This window comes from Aotus nancymaae, unplaced genomic scaffold, assembly GCF_030222135.1.
Source record: "Aotus nancymaae isolate 86718 unplaced genomic scaffold, 86718_ANA_hifiasm-v0.15.2.pri h1tg000015l_1, whole genome shotgun sequence".
NCBI classification, from domain to species: domain Eukaryota; kingdom Metazoa; phylum Chordata; class Mammalia; order Primates; family Aotidae; genus Aotus; species Aotus nancymaae.
Window position 1 is genome coordinate 1677788 of NW_026988427.1, and position 6000 is coordinate 1683787.

Sequence of the window (6000 nt, forward strand, 5' to 3'; positions counted from 1 at the left end):
GCAAGGGTGTGTTTCCAGGGAAAGCATGCCCTCAAGGAGTTGGAGAGGTTCGGATCAGAGTCACTTTCTGTTTGTTCACTGTTCGCTTCCAACATTCATTGAAAACTCCTTATTTCTCACCCACCAGGTGCTAGATGCTGCTCTGGACTGGCACTCCAGGGTGGAGAAGTACCCAGTGTCTGTCCTCCAAAGCAAGAGAGATGGGTAATCTGCCCCATTTAGTTCACTGCTGTGAGTGCAATGGTACTGGTTAGCATATGAGCCAAAAGAGCAGAGGATAATGCTGACCTTACTGTGTGTTCAGGGTAAATGGAATGGCAGAAGTAATGGTGGGGCGTGCGGGGATTAAGGAGGCCTTGTTTAAAACAAGCAGGAATTTGCAAGCCTTTCCCATTTACCAGCTATTTGTTCTTTGGACAAATTACTTAATTTAACCATGCTTTTGTCTCTTTATCTGTAAAGTGGAAGTAATTACATCTTCATAGATTTTTATTTTATTTTTTTATTACATTTTCGGTTTTGGGGTACATGTGAAGAACTTGCAAGATTGTTGCAGAGGTACACACGTGGCAGTGTGATTTGCTGCCTTCCTGCCCTTCACCTATATTTGGCATTTCTCCCCGTGCTATCTCTCCCCAACTCCCCACCCACAACTGTCCCTCCCCTACAGACCCCAGTGTGTGATGCTCCCCTCCCTGTGTCCATGTATTCTCTTTGTTCAACACCCACCTATGACTGAGAACATGCGGTGTTTGATTTTGTGTTCTTGTGTGAGTTTGCTGAGAATGATGGTTTCCAGGTTCATCCATGTCCCTACAAAGGACACGAACTCATCATTTTTTATGGCTGCATGGTATTCCATGGTGTATATGTGGCACATTTTCCCTGTCCAGTCTATCATCGATGGGCATTTGGGTTGGCTCCAAGTCTTTGCTATTGTAAACAGTGCTGCAATGAACATACGTGTGCATGTGTCCTGAGAGTAGAACGATTTATAATCCTTTGGATATAGACCCAGTAATGGGATTGCTGGGTCAAATGGGATTTCTATTTCTAGGTCCTTGAGGAATCGCCACACTGTCTTCCACAATGGTTGAACTAATTTACACTCCCACCAACAGTGTAAAAGTGTTCCTATTTCTCCACATCCTCTCCAGCATCTGTTGTCTCCAGATTTTTTAATGATCGCCATTCTAACTGGTGTGAGATGGTATCTCAATGTAGTTTTGATTTGCATTTCTCTAATGACCAGTGATGGTGAGCATTTTTTCATATGTTTGTTGGCCTCATGTATGTCTTCTTTTGTAAAGTGTCTGTTCATATCCTTTGCCCACTTTTGAAAGGGCTTATTTGTTTTTTTCTTGTAAATCTGTTTTGGTTCTTCGTAGATTCTGGATATCAGCACTTTGTCAGATGGGTAGACTGCAAAATTTTTTCCCATCTTCATAGATTAAATTAGATAACGTATTACAAAGGAAAGAGCTTAATAACATCCCATTGAATGTATACACCAAACTTTCTCTGTCTGTTCATCCATCAGTAGACATTCAGGTTGTTTCCACCTCTTGGCTATTGTGAATAATGCTGCAGTGAACATAGGAGTATAGATTATTCAGCCTTAAAAAAGCAGGAAATTCAGTCATGGGTTACAAATGGGTGACTTTGAGGATGTTGTGCTAAGGAAATAAGCCAGTCACAGAAGGACAAATACATGATTTCATGTATAAGAGGTACTTAGAGTAGTCAAGCTCGTAGAAGCAGAAAGTAGAACGGTGGTTGGCAGGGGCTGGGGGAGGGAGTAAGGGCGGTTGCTGTTCAGTGGGCACAGAGTTTTAGTCACACAAGATGAAAAGTTCTAGAGATCTGCTAGACAGCAAAGTGCCTACGGTCAACAATACTGTCCTGTACAATCCAAAATCTGTTAAGAGAGTAGATTATGTGTTATCACCTTTTCACAATAAAAAAGAGAAAGAGCTTCAGCAGACATGAATAGTTACACTTGTAGTAAATGTATAAAAGCACAGGAGGAGGGCTGCCTTCCAATTTTTGGCAAGTATTTTTTTCCAGAAGGGAAAGGAGAGAAATGGAACTGGGGAGGGGAGGACTCTGATGCATCTGTAAATTTCATTTCTTAAAACAAAAGAGATCTGAATATGCTGGTTATTCTAGTTAAAAGAAAAAGAAAAAAGAGATCTGAAGCAAAGGGCAAATGTCACCTTTGTTTAATCAGAATAAATTGTACATTGGCATTTACCACCTTTATTATGTTTGAATTTTTTTTTTTTTTTAGAAGAGTCTCACTCTGTCGACCAGGCTGGAGTGCAGTGGTGCGATCTCAGCTCACTGCAACCTCTGTCTCTCCACTTCAAGCGATTCCCCTGCCTCAGCCTCCTGAGTAGCTGGGACTATAGGTGCGAACCACTACGCAGCTAATTTTGCATTTTTGATAGAGTCGGGGTTTCACCATGTTGTTCAGGATGTTCTCAATCTCTTGATCTCATGATCCACCCTCCTCGGCCTCCCAAAGTACTGGGATTGCAGGCATGAGCCACTGCGCTGGCCTGACATGTTTAATAATAACAATCAAGAATAAGACAGTGCTCAGCAAAGCAGCTTGGCACAGAGAAGGGCTCAAAATGTGGCAACTAAATAATGCAAACTAAAACATAGGGCCCGATCAGAAGTCCAGAGCTAGAGAGAAAGTGCAGGCTTCTAGGAAAGCTCAGGCATCCATGAGGCTGGGGGGGTATGTGGGATCATGAGCTGAGGTTGCAGAAGAAAGCCAGGGCCAGATCACAAAGAGCTCCCATAAGCTGAGGCATACTCTGCTAAGGCTAGCTTTAAGCCTGGAGCCTCACACTGCTGGTCTAGCATGGAATGAAATGAATTCTGAGCTCCAAAGCCCATGCTACCATCAGGGGAGTCAAATGTGGCTCCAAGTCCACACAGCCCCATCACCTGGGAGGCTCCCTACAAGAGAGGCTCTGCCAGATATCAGTGAGTTTGTGTCCTCTCTCCCACCCCCCACCTCTCTCTCTGTCTTTCTGCATTCTACCTAGGAATGGCCAAGGCTGTCCCTTCTTGGATAATAAAGTAGAAGGCATTTGCTTTGATTGAATGAGCAAGGGCACATAACAAGAATTTTGTGTGTGTGTAATTTGAAGGTTTGAGGAAAAAAGCTGTCCTGCTTTGCATAGGAATTACTGGGGTAGCAAGAAGGTCTGTGGTTCTGCATGTGAGGTGGTGGATTCTAGAGCTAGCCCCATCCCAAAGCCTCTGGGTCAGCTATGAAGTGGCTGAGTCTGAGAACTCAAACCACAGTCACTCAGGGCTCTAAGTTTCCCAAAATATGACTGAGAAGGGTCACAGTCCTATCCATTGAAGCAGAGGGTGGCACCCAGCACTGTGTCTCAGGTTGGAGCCTCAGGGGCAGCTCTGAAGCACTGTCAGGACTGCATCCACTTGAATCTGCCCTTCTCTGAGAGGTGGCAACTTCTGCAGTCCTGCAGCAACCTTCTGTTTCTTGCTCCCGCTGCGCTCCCCAATCACAACTAAGATGGGGGCTTGTGGCCCTGTGGCTCTGGTCCACTAGACTTCCCGTTCTCTGCAGCCTTAGCCTCAGGAGGGGACAGGAAGACACCTTGTCCCTAAAGACTGTAGCTATCTTGATTGGGAATTTCCTCCACCAAGAGGGAAGGTTTTGAAATAGTTTTCTGGGAAAAGGCCTGAGTTAGTAGATTTGTTAACAATTTCCCCTGAATAACATGGGGAGTGGGTGTCTCTTCTGCAGATAACTCCAGATCCTGACACCTGTGACTGTGACATATGTTGGGGATTGTAGTCACGTCATAAGCTGCCATAACAAATTGTCACAAATTTAAGTTGTAGCTTAGCAAATCACATTTTTGGAGACTAGAAGGCTGAAATCAAGGTGTTGATCATGGCAGATCACACTTTCTCTACAGCCTTTAGGGAAGAACCCTCCCTTGCCTATTCCTAGCTCCTAGGGATTACCTTCAGTCCCAGGTATTCCTTGGCTGGCAGGTGCACGACTCCAGTCTCTTACTCTGTCTTCAGATGACCTCCTTCCCTGCAAGTCTCTGTGACTCTGTATCTTTAAATCACCTTGTCCTTATAGGCACACCAGCCATTGGAGTTAGGGCTCAGCCTAATCCAATATAACTTCAACTTAACTTGATTATATCTGCAAAGACCCCATTTCTGAATAAGGTTACATTCACAGATTCTGGGGGGACTTGAATTTTTGGTGGACACCATTTAACCCACTATAGGGACTTCTGGCTACTGGACACAGCTAGCCAAGGACAGCTTTCATGCAGCTGCTCACATTTCCTAGCTTTATTGAAAAAGGACCAACTCTACTGGTCTTCCCTTCAAGACACTTATACATGTTAGGGGGCCCCTGAACGTATCACTGATAGGGGGACTCTGAAAACCGTTGCAGAGAACAGACCTAAATTCTACTCTATCTTGTGAGATTAGAAGATGTTGAGGACTAGGGTATGACTAAAACATTTGTTTGCTGGGGTCAGATTGGAGCACATTACTATACCTAAAACTGAGTAGGGGAACTCGCTTTGCTTAATTATAAAAATTGACTCATCCTCCACTTCTTCCTGAGTATGTGACTGAACAGTAAGTGATGGTGTGTCCATTCTTATCTGAGGGTAGGAAGAGCTTTGTGATGATTATCCAAAGTTGAACAGGACACAGTTTCTGACCTCAAGGATTTAGAGCACAGTGATGCGAAGGATAAGTAATCAGCCCAAGTGTTTACCAGTGAAATCTGAGCAGGATGTGAAATGTCAATGTCACTTGGTTAAAGGGAATTCCTTGCCTTAGACTTAGCCACCTTAGGAATACAGGGCAAATTTCTTGACCTTAATTAAGAGTAACAAGAAAAAAATTGCATAGCTGACGGGGGAAAAAGGGTAAACTTGAAAAAAGTTATACTACCTGATTTTAGTATTTATTGCAAAGCTATAGTAATGAAGACAATGTGATGTTGGTGAAAAGTCAGATACATAGATTAGTGTAACAAAGTAAAGGGTCTAGAAATAGATCCACATAAATATGGTCCATTGATATTTAATGAATGTGTAAAGGCAAATCATTGAAGAAGGGTAGTTTGTCAAAAACATGGTCAAACAATTGGTTCAAATGTTTGGTTCGTTGACCTAAGTATAAAGGTAGAACTATAAAACTTTTAGAAGAAAACCTAAGAAAAATATTTGAGGCAAGAAATTCTTAGACATGATACCAGATGCACTATCCATAAAAGAAAAAAAATGGTAAATTCACCAAATTTTTTAAAAAATCTGCCCTATGAAAACATTTGTAAAAGAACAAAGATACAAGCTATAGATTGAGAGAAAATATTTGCAAATCACATATCTGACAATACTGATTATAATCCTAAAAGATACTATTCTGAATGCTGTATCCCAAATGTTGAAATCTCAAAGGATCAAAATCCCTAAATTCAAAAATCCTTAATGTCTAAAATCCCAATAATCACAATCCCAAAGGATTAAAATTCCAAATGTTGCAAGCCTGAAATCCAAATTCTGGGGACAAAGTTGGTACATGTTCAGTTGTATGCCACGTAATGTTAGTTGAATCGTGTTAGGCAGAACTATTTCCTTATTATTTTCTTTATTTGGAAATTAAGTATGGCTTAAGGAGATGCATAGGGGTGCCAAGTTGACAAGGGGTGAACTTGTGGACTTAATTTGAAGTGTCAGTTTGACTGGATTAAGGAATATTTCGAAACCTGGGAAAGCATTATTTTAAGTGTGTCTGTTGGAATGTTTCCAGAGATCAGCAGTGTGCGAGTCTGAGTGAACTAGATGGGAAGGATCTGCCCTCAGAGTTGGTGGGTACTATCCCACAGGCCAGAAACCTGAAGAGAACACATACAGAAGGCAAATTGGTCTGTGTCTGGGAGCTGGGACAGATGTTTCTTCTACTGCGTTGGAC